This window comes from Alligator sinensis, unplaced genomic scaffold (assembly GCF_000455745.1).
Source record: "Alligator sinensis unplaced genomic scaffold, ASM45574v1 scaffold1031_1, whole genome shotgun sequence".
Lineage (NCBI taxonomy): Eukaryota > Metazoa > Chordata > Crocodylia > Alligatoridae > Alligator > Alligator sinensis.
The window spans coordinates 902,226-918,158 of NW_005842167.1; the positions used below are offsets into that span (position 1 = coordinate 902,226).

The 15,933-nt window shown below is 46.0% G+C and overlaps 1 long non-coding RNA gene across 1 annotated transcript; it reads right to left on the reverse strand.

The window, feature by feature from the left end:
* Positions 1-8,959: 8,959 nt before the first annotated feature.
* LOC102386427 lies at positions 8,960-15,097 on the reverse strand. The gene is made up of 4 exons (XR_324112.2): positions 15,010-15,097; positions 13,399-13,500; positions 12,011-12,093; positions 8,960-9,009 (listed from the first exon to the last, which is right to left on the reverse strand). It is a non-coding gene; the product is annotated as an uncharacterized LOC102386427 (long non-coding RNA).
* Positions 15,098-15,933: the final 836 nt, after the last annotated feature.

Below are 15,933 nucleotides of genomic sequence, written 5' to 3' on the forward strand. Positions count from 1 at the left end.
CCCACAAGGCAAAGGGGAGTAGGGTTTTGGGGCTTGCCTTACTCTGGAGGTTGCAACACTGTGGCATTTTATAGGAGCTATCCTGACACCAGTAGCCTCACCTAACCCTCTAGTCAGATGTAGTTTACAGTCATACCCAGGACCAAGTCCTCTGATAATTAAGGTAGTATTATCCCTATTTTACTCTGCCCTTCTACATGCTGCAGACATAACTTACAAAAGAACTGAAAAGCCCTGAATACATTCCCAGCACCACGATACTGGGCACTCACGTTTAACATCGTACTGGTATCTTATGACATCTCGGTGTCTTAATGCAATAGCATATCTATAGGTGCACCCATTATGGATTGCAGATTGTAGCTGGGGTTAGGCCAGTTCTGCAGCTAATCTTAAAGACTGTATAGTACACTCAAAAACTAAAATCAAAGCAGGCCTGTAGGCCGCTTGCCTAACCTGCTGGTTTCTGCAGATGGATGTTGCGTCCTGAGTAGCTTCTCAGCCAGTCCTTCCAAACACAGCATAGTCTTTAAGCAGCAACCAAATGAACAACAAACAAAAGCCAAACCCTTCTGCCATGCTCCAGGTATTAAGAGGGGAGCCCTTTGGCTCTGACCCCAGCACAGCACTCTGGCCCCTCCTTAGTAGCAAGCTTGTTCTGCTTGCAGCTTCTCTCCTGCTTGCAAACTGTTCCCTCACTCTTTTTTGCTTCTTTTCTGCTCTCTCTCCTGAGATTTTAAGCTTGCAATGGGACACTTCCTCATTGTCCAAGTGCCCTGCAGCTCTGAAAAGGACAGATTGCCCTATTACAATGCCCTTATAGGGAGCTCACATCAATATAGGCCTTATCTTGCAAGTCTACGGTCTATGGTACTGAACATCTTTAGTACTAATGCTACTCATTGGAAGGGCTTAGCACCACTCAGTATTTTATAACATCAGGCTTCTGATACAGCCACTTCGAATGAAAGGCAAGGCCCCAAACTGCTGAGGACAACCTCGATTCATGATTGTTATTATTTCAGCATCTTTTCATATTTAGTAGCATAATGATGAGTGAGTGCGAGGCACATGTTCCCTGGGCTCTGCCCAAAGGGAGGGGGTACCTCACCTTCCTGTCCCAGGTCTTCCCTCCCCTTCTGCACCCTGAATTTTCCCTGCATTAGCTCTAGTTCCAGCAGTGGGGAGGGCAGAGGGCATGTGGTACAGGTATAGTGGCCAATGGCTTGCTGCTAGTGGGGGAGATGTTTCCTCTTTTTTTGCTGTTGGAAGCCAGTCTTTTTTTAGCCACTCAACATGTATGTTGGCACCAAAAAAAAAGAAAGTAACATCTTCCCAAGTAGCAGCAAACCTCTGGCAGCTGTTCCTGCAACATGTGCTACTGCCACTCAGGGAACAGTTATGCCTCTACCTATATTAGTTTTAATTAAAGGGAAGGATTTGTTGATTGTGTCTCTGCTTATAGAGGGAGCTCATATGGGTTGAACAAGCATGAACGATGCATGCCCCCGGAGGCTGGGGAGGCACAGTGACCACCCACAGGTGGCAGTGGCAGTGGTAGCATGGTGGAGCACAGAGCTCCTACAGGCAGCCGCAGTGGCAGGCGGGGGGGGCTTGCAACCCCCCACAGACACCATTGGCAGCGGCGGTGGTGGCCAGTAGCGATTGTCGACTGCCCCCAGACACCACTAGTGGTGTCATCAGCGTGGGGGGGAGGGGTGGCAAGCGGCGATCACTCGCAGGCATCAGCAGCAGCCAGTCACAAGGGGTTCATGTGCACCCGCATGCACCCCCTGTGTGTCGCCAATGCTAGTAAGCCAGGGACAGAAGCTTGCTATCACTTTTATCTCTGCCCTTTCCATGAACAGCCATGAGTTGCAAGCCAGACAGAGGTGTCCCCGGTCCTGTCCACCACGCTGTATGTTCACCCTGCCCTTGTGTTTATCCTGAAGTGATTTTGGTCATTGTAGCAGAAATGTTTGTTTAACACTCATGCTGTTTGTCAGGACACTTTGTTTTGAAAGCCCCCAGCAATGAAGGCCCAGACTAGATCTGTAGTTTAACTAGGGGTTGGGTGAACAGGGCCAACCTCAGGCACCAACCTTAGAGTTGGTGCAGAAATGGGAGAAGCTGCAGGCATCAGTCTGGCCACTGCTCCTGCTGCCATCTAAGCCACAGAAATAGATTTTTTGTGCCTTTGGCCAAGGCTATATTAGACCTTCTCCTTCAGCTCTGTCTTGGGTATCTGAATCCACCTGCCTTTGCACAGGAGGACAACAGATGATCACACCATTATTGTGATGGACCCTGCCATGTGGAGCAAGCCTGCTTTCAATAGCCATCATGCTGCATCACCCTTACTTCACAGTAGCATCTGAAAAAGTTTCTGCTAATTTCCCTGTGACCCTTGTCAACCCGCACACCTTCCAACTTTTGGCCTATCCAAAGCCAAAATATTGATTGGCACATGCCTAACTAAGCACAAAAAGCACAAAAGTACCCTCATTCATTTCAATAGGGCCACTTACATGCTTAAATCTAAGCACATTATTAAGTACATGGGGCCTCACTTTATCTTGCTAAGCTGTTTTCAGTTCCTAGGCTTTTTTATTATTATTTTATTGGTATTTTTATGCTTTGCAGTGTTTTTATTGCATTTGGTATGAATCACTGCACTGTGACCTGGCAGTGAGAATGTGGGTGTTTTATTAAATATAATTACACACAGAAAAGAAACAGAACAGAAAAGAAAAGAAAAAAATATGAAATCTGTGGACAGAAAGAATCAGTGGTTGGCCTGTTCCATTTTTCCATCTAATACAGCTTGCTGCTGAGACAATAAACATGTTGCTGTCATGTCTAGAGCATCTTTTCTCTATCTTTTCCCCTGCAACATAGGATGTCTTTGTAATGACAGTGTACAGGAACAATGTTTACCATCTGCCTCTGGCTAAAAGACTGCAACCATTTCTTTCAGATGAAGTTCTTTCATCACCTCAAGACTTGATGGCTATAATAAGCTCTCTGTCTGGCCATATTTTAGGACAGTCTGGAAACCTAAGCTGATGCAACATGTGGCACTTTTATTAGGTGGCTTCTCAGTGGCTGGACATGCTGCCTGAACTCTTATTTGCACTGGCTGTTTATTGGTTCCTGGATTGAATTTAAAGGAAGTGGCTTCAATCTGTAAATCCACAAATGCCCTGGGACCTTCCTAGTTAAAAAACTCACCTTTCTATTCTTGCTGTACTGTGTGGACCCTTGGTTTGGATGCTTTTAGTTTAAAAAGATGTTGCTGGTGTTCCCCTGCCTCCTTTGTGGTTGTAAAATTTGGGTCACCCTGAAAACACACATCAGATCCCTGGAAAGCTTCCATCAGTAATACCTTTGGCTGATCTTGGAAGTCTGCTGGGGACATAGTGTGTCCAACAAGAAGCTACTGCACAGTAAAGTCACATGAGAACAAGGTCCATGTAGTGAGGATTTCCTTTTAGGGTGAGGGGTGGATATAGGCAGTTGCAGTCCTACCACCTTTGATTCTTGGTCCACCCATGGTTTAAAAACAACTACTTGGCAGTGACAGCAGCATTTCTATTCAGGTAGCAGTGATAGAGCACCTTACTGAGGGCACAGGAACAAACCATCCCAATGTACAGGAAGACTAGCAAGTATGGTAGAAGACCAGCTTGGCTTAGCAGGGAACTTTTCAGTAAGCTAAAACACAGAAGGGAAGTCTATAAGAAGTGGAAACTTGGGCAAATAACTAGGGAGGAGTATAAGAATACTGCTTGGGCATGCAGGGATGGGATCAGAAAAGCCAAAGCACCACTGGAGTTGCAGCTGGCAAGAAGGGTAACAAGAAGGGTTTCTACAAGTATGTCAGTAACAAGAAGAGGATTAAGGAAAATGTGGGTCCTTTACTAAATGAAGGAGGCAACCTAGTGACAGAGGATGCTGAAAAGTCTGAAGTACTCAAAGCCTTTTTCACCTCAGTCTTCCCAGGCAAAGTCAACACCTAGAGCACAGTTTGGGGAGGAGGTGAGCAGCCAACAGTGGCAAAAGAACAGGTATGGGACTATTTTGAAAAGCTGGACATACAAGTCCATGGGGCTGGACAGGTGCTGAGGGAGTTCACCAATATGATTGCAGAGCCACTGGCCATCTTCTTTGAAAACTCATGGCAATTGGGAGAGGTCCTGGACCATTGGAAAAGGGCAAATACAGTGTCCATACTTAAGGAAGGGAAGAAGGAGGATCTAGGGAACTAGAGACTGGTCAGCCTCACCTCAGCCCCCAGAAAAATCATGGAGCAGGTCCTCAAGGAATCCATTTCTAAACACTTGGAGGAAAAGAAGGTGATTAGGAACAGTCAGCATGGATTCACCAAGGACAAGTTATGCCTGACCAAACTGATTGGCTTCTATGATGAGATGATTGGCTCTATGGATGCAGGAGATCAGTGGATGTGATATACTTTAATTTTAGCAAGGCTTTTGATATGGTCACCCACAATAATCTTGCAAGCAAACTAAGGAAGTATGGGTTGGATGAATGGACTGTAAAGAGGATAGAAAACTGGCTGGATCAATGGGCTCACGGGGTAGTAGTCAATGACTCAATATCTAGTTGGCAGCTGGTATTAAGTGGTGTGCCCCAGGGGTCAGCTTTGTTCCATATCTTCATCGGTGACCTGGAAGATGGGATAGAGTGCACCCTCAGCAAATTTGCAGATGACACCAAGCTGTGGGGAGTAGTAGATATGCTGAAGGGTAGGGTTAGGATTCAGAGAGACCTAGACCAATTGGAGGAGTGGGCCAAAAGAAATCTCTTGAGGTTCAATAATGACAAATACAAAGTCCTGCACTTAGAATGGAAGAATCCCATGCACTGATACAGACTGTGGACAGACTGGCTAAGCAGTAGTTCTGCAGAAAAGGACTTGCAGGTTATAGTGGACATGAAATTGAATATGACCCAGTGGCAAACGGCAAATGGTATACTGGGCTGCATTGCCCACAGATCGAGGGAAGTGATTAGTCCCCTATATTTGGCACTGGTGAAGCCATATCTGGAGTATTAGGTCCAGTTTTGGGCCCCCCACTACAGAAAGGATGTGGACAAATTGAAGAGTGTCCAGTAGAGGGCAACGAAAATGGTTACAGACCTGGAGCACATGACTTATGAGGAAAGGCTAAGGCAACTGGGCTTATGTGGTCTGCAGAAGAATGTGTTATTCTGGATCTTAGGAAGAGGCAGGGAGACTTCTTGGGCATTTTATACATTTATGTACCACAGCGCCAAGTGCTTTGAAAAGTACCAAGCACTGCAATACATACAGTTGTATAAGCAGCGAAATGTGCATCAGCATGCAGAAAATGGCAATGGTCCGCTGTTGAGCTAAAACACAAAGATGTTTTAGTTCAAAAGTACACTGCCACCATTTTCTCTCCACTGAGGCGCGTTTTGCCACTTACACAATTGCAAGCAATGCAGCGCAGTGCACATCAGCTCATGTGCAGAGCAGACTCAATTAATAGAATCTGCTCCAATGCGCCGGATCTCTGGCACATCGCAGCATGAAAAAGGATGTGTATAAATGCCCCTTGTTCTCATTAAGCCTTTATTGTAACAATCAACCCCTGAACCCAAAATGGTTGATTGACCACTTCCTATGTATGACAGCACTCTTTAGTAAATCAGTAGCATCCAAATGGAGTAACATAAGTTGTTAGCTTGGACAATTCAACAACTAGAGGAATCTGCCAATACCCTGCCCAAGCATTCAATTTTGTGAAAACTTTGGCTCCTGCAAGTTGGCCCAAGGTATCTTCCATGGAAGGAAGAATGTGTCTTTCTCTGCACATGTATTGGTTCAGCTGTATGAGATCAACACATATCCTAATCTTACCATTGGGTTTTGGCACAACCACCATCCCAGTACACTAAGGATTGACAGGCACAATGAACACAGGGAGTGGTCCCACCAGCACCCACAGCAACAAACAAGTGGAAAAGGAGACCAATGCCACAGGTGTGGTCAAACCCCAGGACATAGTTTTTCTTCAGTCCTTGTAATTACTCCAATTTCTTCTATGCGTGTTCACTCTTCTTTAACTTTGTCCATTAGTAGCAAAGGTACCCGTCTTGGAGTAGTTAATGCATATGAAATGGCATCAGCTGCTAGGCGTATCTGATATTCACCTAACATTTTTCCAAGACCAGAAAAGACAGATAGGTATTTGGTTCTGTAGTACTGTGCCAAGGATTTCTGGTACACTATTTCATCTAGTCAATGGACAAGTTGCAGTGTCTGTATGGCCAGTAAACCAAGTAAAGGCACAGCAAGACTACCTATCACATAGACTTCCTGGTCTATAAATCTCCGCTTCAGAGTTATCTTTGCGTTAAAGGTTCCCAGTACTTTGAGTGTAGTGTTGCCTGGTCCCTGTAGCTGTTTAGTAGGGGTAAGGAGAATCCCATCCCTATGTGGGCTGTAGTAAGAATTGGGGATAGCTGAGACTGCTGCTCCTGTATCTATTTTAAATGGCACTGGCTATCCATTGAGCTCAATTTCTGTCATCCAGACTCCTAGATCTGATGAAGACTCTGTAACTTCATCTAAAAGTACTATGCAATCCTCTGCATCCTGTTCTGTGACTTCAAAGACTCTAGTGGTGGAGCAACAAATTGAAGCATAGTGACTGCTCTTTTTACATTGCCAACATATCTCTTCTGTAGCAGGACACTGAGCACAACTATGTCCTAGGGTTTGACCACACCTGTGGCATCGGTCTCCTTTTCCACTAGTTTGATGCTGTGGGTGCTGGTGGTACCCCTCCCTGTGTTCACTGTGCCTGGTATTTGTTTGTAGTTTCTTTACAGTGTGCATTGCATCCATATTAATTAATGCCTGAGAGGAGTGCAAATCACTCCTGATTTCTCTTTGCTGCTGTTTAACTAGCTCTGATTGGCAAGCCCGTGTGATAGTCTTCTGGAGTGTTAAATCGGGGTCCAACTGTAATCTTTGTGAGAGCCCTATGACTAAGTAGTCCCTAATTAGCTCCTCCTGAAACTCCCCATAATCGGCAGGATTCAGCCAATGTATACAAAGATGTGATGAATCTGGCCACAGGTTTTGAAGGCTCCTGTTTACAGAGCTTGAATCTAGCTCATTCTTAAATCACATTTCTTTTGCCCAGAAAATGATCAGTTAATGCTTCTATCACTGCAGCTTATTGCTTTTTAACTTCATTTGTAAGAGGCAATGACAGCACAATTTCATCCACTTGATCTCCCATAAAGTAGAAAAGAGCATGGGTGATGCGTAGGGCAGGCATGGGGGAGGCACATGCCCGCCCCCCCTGCCCTGAGCTTGGCTGCTGGCGACACTGCTGCGCCATCTGCGAGCGGTCACCGCTCACCACCCCCCTGCCACCGACACCACTGTGGCTACCTGTGGGAAGTCCCTGCTCAGCCCACCTCCACCATGATGTCACCATAGCTGCCTGCAGGCGGTCCCCCCTTGCCACCATCACACCTCTGCTGCCGACACCGCCACCGCTACCTGCGGGTGGTCGCCATGCCCCCCCCAGCCTCAGGAGGCACGAGTCATTCCTGGAAAAGAGTACTCACTTTGTAAGCTTCTGATTGTTTGTCCCTGAAGTAATTAAAACGCCTGATTCATTAAGGCCACATTCCAGGGGATTGGAAATCAAACTGTTCTGGTGGTGCAACTTTGAGCGCCTGCATGGTCTCTGTAGCTGGCCTCAGTGCTACACTGGGTTTTGCTGCAGGTAGAGCCATCCCCCATCTCTGCTCTGCACTGGATTCCACCGCTGCTAGAGTCCAACCCATCATTTGAGAATCACCTGTTCAGTTTTCTGTTGGTGGCAGGATTCAGCCACTGCTGACACGATGTGTTATTCTGGATCTTAGGAAGAGGCAGAGAGACTCCTTGTTCTCATTAAGTCTTTATTGTACCAGTCAATCCCTGAATCCAAAATGGTCAGCTGACCACTTTCTGTGTATGACATCACTCTTCAGTAAGGGAGTTAACCCTTACTACTGCAAAGAAAAGACTGAGATGGGACTTAATAGCACCCTTCAGCTACCTGCAGAATGGAGCTAGGCTGCTCTCAGTGGGCATGTATAGATGAAACGGGGGCCCTAAACTGAAGCAGTGGGTTTTAAAAAATACCGCTTCAATTTAGGGCTAATTAAACCCCTGTGTCGTGCACACACCCCACTGACTTACCTGCCTCTCCAGTGGGGAGGGGAAGGCAAGCTGCTGGCAGGTGGAGCAGTCCCTGGGCTGGGAGGGGTGGGGGCTAGTGCTTCCCTCCACAGCAGCGGTGACCCCCCTCCCAGGCAACATCCGCTCACAGGCACCCAGCTCAGGTGGTCCCAGGGAGCACGGCAGCTGTGGAGGGAAGCACCAGGCCCCCACACAGCTCAGGCAGGCAGGCAGGCTCCACAGGGGGTGGGGGGAGATCAGGCTTGCCGCTTTTCTTGGGCAGAGCCTGCCTTCCCGGCTGCTGCCAGGCTGCCTGCATGGGCTTGCTGCCCGGAGCCCAGTGCTTCGCTCTGTGGCTGTAGGGGCAGCAAACTAAAACTCCTTGAAGTTTTAAGAATGGTAATTTGATTTTAAATCTCAAGATGAACTTTCTAACTGTAAGAGCACTTGGACAATAGAACAAGCCTGAAAAACCTCTGTCAATGCAGTATTTTTTAGAGAGAAGCTGGACAGAAACAACACATTCTCCATTTGTGCAGGGAAGCTGACTAAAAGAACTTTGAGGTCCCTGCGATTCTGGGTTTCTGTAGCTTTCAACTGCAAAAGCTGACTCAGAAGTTCCTGTTAGCCTTGGTAAGTGGTTTATTTTGGATCATGTTAGTAACTTTTCCATGATTATTACTTTCACAAAAGAAAAGGATGTAACTATGACTTACAAAATGTTGTCTCTCATAGTTCTAGTTCTCCAACATGAGGGCAAGTCTACAGTCATGGCCCTAAAACCAATTTTAGAGAATACAATATTTTAGTAGACCTGCATGAAATTCCTAGGCACCATGCCACTGGGGAAACTGTAAGCCACACATTTAGATCTATGATGACTGTATGCATGTTTACACTCTGACAGAGTAAATCATAGAAGTTTGTGAGTAGAAGCATACCTATTTTGTGCCTTTACCCAAATATAGCCTGCCCATGGATCAAGTACACAGTGACATAATTGTAGAAATTTATCTGCTTGTTGGTGCTTCCACATAAAACATAATGACAGAAAATCCATACCTGGAACCCAAATCTTAGAAGACCTACCTAAAGGGAAAAAAATTCTATGGAATATCCATGGAAATGGAATTGCGCTAACACTGGGGTCTCTTTGGTGTAGTGGGTCAGTACATCTGGTCCTTAGCCAATATAACTGTAGTTCAAGCCCACCCACTGTTGATCCTCAGAGTCTGTCTCTCCAGCGTGGTTTATTGTCCGCTTTTCAGTTGGAATAGTGGGTGCAAAAAGCTCTAGATAGTTCTGGGTCAGTTTATGACAGGTGTTATATGATATAGCGCCCGTTACAGCAGGGGACTGCTATCATTGTCTACAGTCTAGTTCTATGTTCTCAAGAAAAGCTATAAAATACTCAAATGTTCATTTATCACATCACCTGCCTAGGACCACTTGCAGGCTGGGTCCACACAAGCAAGGGCATGCCTTTGCAGCAGCACAAATAGTAGTGGACTGTACGGCACACCCCTGCCCATTGTCCTGCTGCTCCATGTCCTGCAGGGAGAGCTGGCTGGGGCACAGGGTGCCTCTGTGCCCCAGCCAGCCATGTAGCACCATGTGGAGACAGGGGAGCAGGCAGCCCTGGGCTGCCTGGTCCCCTATCTTCATCCACTGCTGCCCTCCCCACCCAGCGCTGAGGCACCCTGCACCCCAGCCCACCTCTGCCTGGCTGGCTGGGGTGCAGTGTGCCTCAAGATGGGGGAGCAGAGAGCCCTGGACTGCCTGCTCCCCTGTCTCTATAGTCTGGCCTCTCCCCTCTGCTTGCTCTGGGAGAGCTCCTTCCCCCTTGGCTGCTGGCAGGCAACTCCCTCCGGGTCTCTGGCCTGAAACTTACATGGGAGCCGGGCCCTGCCCCTTCTGGTCAGCTGACTGCTGGCAGGTGTGGGTCACTAGCTCCCTCTGGTTACCCTAGCAACCTGCACCTGGGTAGTTATCACTGCTCTCCAAGTAGCAGGCACCTTAGTGCCCTGCTACAGAGACAAACAAGATTTGTGAGGTGAGGTAATATCTCTTATTGGACCAAACTGTCTAGTTAGGAGAGAGATGCTTTCAGGCTCCAGCATCCCTGAACTTGCACCTCTGAGAATGAAACCCTATAGCAGATACTCCTATTTTCTGAGATTCCAGCATCTTTATGAAAAGTGTACATACAATGTCTCTGGTCTTTTTCATCATAATCAATTTTTTTCAGGTCTTCTCCAGGAAATAAGCTAATTCTGAAATGAAATGGGAAAAAAATCTTTGCCTGCAAGAGGACCCAAAAACAGCCTAGAGAAGCAAGGTGTATTATTAAAGTTCTATGTCATGTTTTAAAGCAGCTGATGCTAGTGAGAGCTAGGATAACATACTAAACAGGGTCCATTAGTCTGTTTTGGTATGACTGTTCCAATGTCTGACAAGAGAACACAGTGCAGTAACTTGTTTTCAGGCAGTATATTCTTCTAATTATCCAGTTTTTAAGCAAATTGAATTCCAAGGAAGAAACTCTCCTGGCTTGAAGTCAATGATTCAAATAAAATGATCAAGAGATTGAAAAAAAAACCCCTCCCACTTCTTAGGCAATGTATCTGTTAAATTTGTTTTCAAGTATGAAATATAGCAGGTCTATTACATATACAGAAATTATTCATCTCTGACATAGACAAGAAGATGACTATATGGGCATGTCTACACATGCATTTACACTAGCTTAAATTTATTGTGCAGTAAAAGTTACCACACATTAAGCAGGAATAGGCTGGTGTCTACACATGCAGGCAACCTGCCCCTGTGACCACCAGATAGAGCCCTTGGGATTAATGTTAGTCCCAAATTGAAGCCAGAGCCAGCTACCAGCACTTGGGACTAACTTTCATCCCAAACTGAAGCCAGGAGAGGCAGCCAGTGAGAAGCCCTGAAGCTGGGCTCAGGCCAGACCCCTAGTGGCTGGGAGGACCCAGCAGGGAAGCTCCCTGGGTTACTTTGCAGTAACATGTCTATACATGCGTCACTGCGCAATAACTAATTGGGTGTAAATTTGATATCTTCATGATGCAGGTATCAAATTCACGCTCAAATCGAAGTAATTTGCCATATTTACTATGCAGTAGGAGTGTGCACATGTAGACACGTGCCCATACTGTGCAGTAATATTAATAGGGCATGTCTACATGTGCACATTTATTGTGCTGTAACCGAAATTTTCTCACAACAGAAGATCTGTATATCAAAACAGGCAATCACCTTCAAAACCTCAGCACAAAATTGAATCAGTAACTCACGTGTTTCATTCAGTCACATGCTTAACCATGAATAGAAAAAAATAAAAGTCTTTAATTGTCTGTATCATTCTTCTTAATGACTATGTTCTGGAGTACCATAATGGTGATATAGGTTTATGAAACAGAGATCCATCTTCTCTTAATAAGAAAGGAGATGATAACAGTAATGTTGGTTAATTATTGCATGCTATTTCGCTGTCTAAAAGGTATGTGAGTGCAATGCAAACTTAAATTTGGAGAAAGCAAAAGACATTAATACTTAAAACTACATGTATTATTAGCTTAAAAACGAAAGGTTTAGAAGACAGAAGGCAGAAAAGGAGAATAAAAACAAATAAGGCAAGAGAAAAAAATAAAATCAGAGATAGCAGTAAATCCTGGAGAAACATATCACAGAAAAACCTTGAGGTTAATGGGACTATTCACATGTTTAAAGATAAAGAAATGGTGAAGAGCTTACCTGGCTCAGGGTGCCAGTGCTTGGACCTTGCAAAATCAAGCCCTTGGTAAGCAAAAGTAGGGGTACTGAAGATGATGCGAGAACTAATATTTATGTAATTAAGGGCAAAAAGAAGTGGTTCCAAAATACTAGCAGATTGAAATACCAACATTTTACTGCCACTTTTCACAGGCATATCAAAGCTTTTAAGCATATATCTCACCTGAAGCACATGGATAATTACACTGACCTCAGGCTCGTGCTTTCTCCGTCATACCACCCCCCATGTTAGATTTTAAAAGCAGTGCTTTAGTGCTGTCCCTTGTGCTGGGGAAGAGATCCCCATAAATACTTGTTTAAAAAAAATAAAATTAATTTGGCAGTGATGACTGTAATGCAAAATACATAAACAATCTTGGGAGCAGAGACCAGAACCCAGGAGGCCCCTTGCCCAAGGGAATTGTGACTCAAGAGAGTCAGGTTCCCTTGAGTCCCTTCTGGCCTCATGAAATTTGTGCTGTTTGACGTCTAATGGTCCAGCTTCAGAAGACACCCATGAGAGCAACTTGAACCTGGTCCATTATCTCATTATATCCTTGTATTTCCCCATTTGTCTGTATCTACCTCTTGTCTCTCAAACTTAGATTGTAAGTTCTCTTCTTCTATATTGGTACAGTGCCCACCATAAATGAAGAGCCAGGCCCATGACTAAGGCTCCTAAGTGCTACGAGTAACAAAGCGCTACAAGTAATAAAGATTGGAATGTGCTTAGGTATCTTGCTAAACCAGGTTGTAAATGATGATGTAAGAATCAAGGCACTGGAGAACCAGGTCCAGTGTATTCCTCTGTTCATTTAAAATATTGCACACTCCTAAAACAAATCATTAAGTGTTTTATTGAAAATTAATCTGTAGCAAAAGTACAGCAGAAGAGTATGAATTCTGGGGAGGGGGAGTTGGAAGGTTGTTCCGTCTTTGCCTTAGTGCAAGTCTACACAGCTAAAGAAGCTGTACTAGCAGAAGTAACAATCGCAGTAGCCCTGGCTGCCTGGGTTCTACTAGAGGTGAAGGTCCGTGCTGAAGTCCATGCTGCCATACTTCTATTGGTTAAAGCTAGTGCATATATGCCAGTAGACCTACTTTTGCTAGGCCCTACAATTGCTAGACATATTCCCTAGGTACAGTACTGGCTGTATGCTTGAGAACAGAAAGATACTTTGTCCTAAAAAGGAGAAAATAAGAGTCAGGAAATGTGTTTTCCAAAACAGAAAGGATTTTGCAAGTATTGTTGTTGTTAAGCAGACTAGAAATGGAATCTTGGCCTTACTTGTGTTAAAAGGATTTTTCCATTGTCTTTAATGGGGCCAGGTTTCACCCATGTCCCACTTGGCTGCTATGCAAAAGGATACAAAAAAAGACACACTCAGATCCTTTCCCTAAGGAATCTTCATTCTTCTGTTATGTGGCATTCCCTCCGTGGGTTTTGGGAATCTTTTGGGCATGTAATATTTCTGTTAGGAGTCAAGAGAAAAAGCATGAGACAATGATCACAAGGGAAGAGGACATTATGGTGATTTGTATGTGATGGTGTAACAGGACTGGGTCCCAGGGGTGTGTGTGTGCGCTGATGCCCCCTGGTGGCCAGCTCAGTTTCTAAGATACCCTCCCTTTAGTTTTCTCCTGCCATGCCCTGTTCTTATTAACAGATTGGAAAAGGGAGGCTGCCCACAAGTCTTAGAGTGAGCCCTGGTCAGTTCCTGCCACTGGATCCCCTCTCTCTGACTCTGCTGATTGCACCAATCTCTCCAGGTAGGTAGGCCCTCCTGACCTGCACATGCCTCAAGACACCTGTTACCTTATGGGCCGAACCTCCCCTATAGCCATGCCCATGCCTTGGGGAGTGTTTTACATCAGAAGGACACTTGTCCCCAAAGCCACCAGGCCACCTTAGGCCTTTATTTCTTCATTGGGGCTTTTGCTTTCCTGGATTCCCATCTACTCTAGTTGATCCCTTAGCCAAGGCCCACTGTCCCAGACCTGGCTTCTGGGCTCCAATCCCTTATCTTGCCTGTTGGGGCCTTTATCTGTGGCCCACACAAGCTCTGGGCTCCCTGGCTCCCCTCTTTCTCAGTTATCTATCTTCTTTTTAGGCTTGAGGCCCTTTGGCCCCCAATTCTGCCCCTCTCTGGGCTGTCTCTGCCCTTCTTGGTCTCCAGTCCTCTGGCCCCCAAGTTCTGCCCATCTCTGGGCTCTCTCTGCCCCTTCTCAGGCTCCAGCTCCTCCCCCCTCATCTGTGCCTTGAGCCTGACCCAGTGGCGTACCTTGGGTCTCCGGCACCTGGGGGGTCAATGTTTCCATTTGCGCCCCGCCCTTCCATCTGCAGCTGATCACCAAGCCAAGGGTCCCCCAGTGGCCGACTGCCGAGTCCAGAAGTGGCAGCGGCAAAACTGGAAGTGGCAGTGGGGCGCCAAGTACCCCTGGAGGGCCTGGCCAGCACTCCCCACCAGACAGCGCCCAGGGGCATGGCCCTCCCCCTGCCCCCTTGTCGGTATGCCAATGGCCTGACCCTGGCAGGGCTCAAGGTGGTCACATACCTTTTGGGCACTAATGGGACCTCCAAGCCAGCCCTTTCTAGTCCCAGCCAAACCAACAGTGTAAAACTCTAACCCAAGATAAGCCCTCTGGCTATAACACAACTTCCCCACTGGGTTCAAACACAAACTCCAGCTCCTGGGCTGTATCACTCAGCTCTCCACTACCCAGAGTCCTATTGCCCTGCAAGTCAGCAGCATTCTACTTGCATTACTCCCTGGGTAGCACTGGTCTCAGCCAGGAGCTCCTCTGCAGCTCTCTGGTTGTGGAGCTCTTTCCTCCATGGCTCCCAGAACCAAACTGACCGCTCTGGCTCAAACCTGCATTTATATGGCTGGGAGCTACATCCCATTTTGATTATGTGATTTCTTGAGCTGCCACAGGTGACACATGATTTAGCTTGCCATCTCAACCCCAGGGAAACTTACTGCTGCTGGTGTCTGCTATAATGATAGCTCATAGCAGGTCAGTCCCCAGGTACTTGTTCCCTGGCAGCTCATAATGGGCATCTTTCCTCTTCTGAGGCTCTCCCTGCTGCAACTTTGCCCTTAAAGTAACAGGAGCTGGGGGTCCTCTGTTATAGATGGCAAAAGATAAAAAGCATAGCATGGATGAAAAAAAATTAAATAAGCTAAATATTCAAGGGTCCAAACAACATGAAACACAGCATGCCTTCTTTTTTGTTCTCCAAAGGGAGCATTTCTGTTTTCCTCAATGGCTGTTTGTAAGTACAGTACTACCCAAATGGCAATGCAGAGGAACAGAAATGGAGCTGTCTTTTGACACAGGCACACTCTATAATCACTACTGCTTCTGCTTTTTTTTTTTGGTGCCTCTTGAAATAGTTGTGCTGACTCTAACTCACAATTACTTTGGACTTCTCACACTAGATCTGGAATGGGAGACAACTGTTAGCCCAGTTACCCTTTGTTACCAGCATGATGTTCCACTCTTTTTTGAGGGTTCAGCTTCCAAAGTCAGTCTTGAATTGATCATGGCTACTTCTGACAGATATAATTTGGAAATGAACATTACTCAGATAAAAGCTGTTGCACATTTTTGTGGTGTTTATCCTTTTGTTCTGACCTGATGACTGAGTCTTAGCTCCAGAATTACTTCATGTTCTTTAGGTCTCTTTGTTGCCACAGCAGCATATTTCATAGATGTCTGAGGGGACAGCCTGCAGCTCTCTACCATTACTGAATTCCAGCCAAGAAAGTGCCTGCTTTCCTCCACCTGCATATCTGAAATACTAGTGTGGCTCACAAAGATATCCAAAGTAATCCCTTTTTAAAATTAGGTCTCCTTTTGCACATCTCTAGGTCCTCTAGGACATAGCCAGTGACACCAAA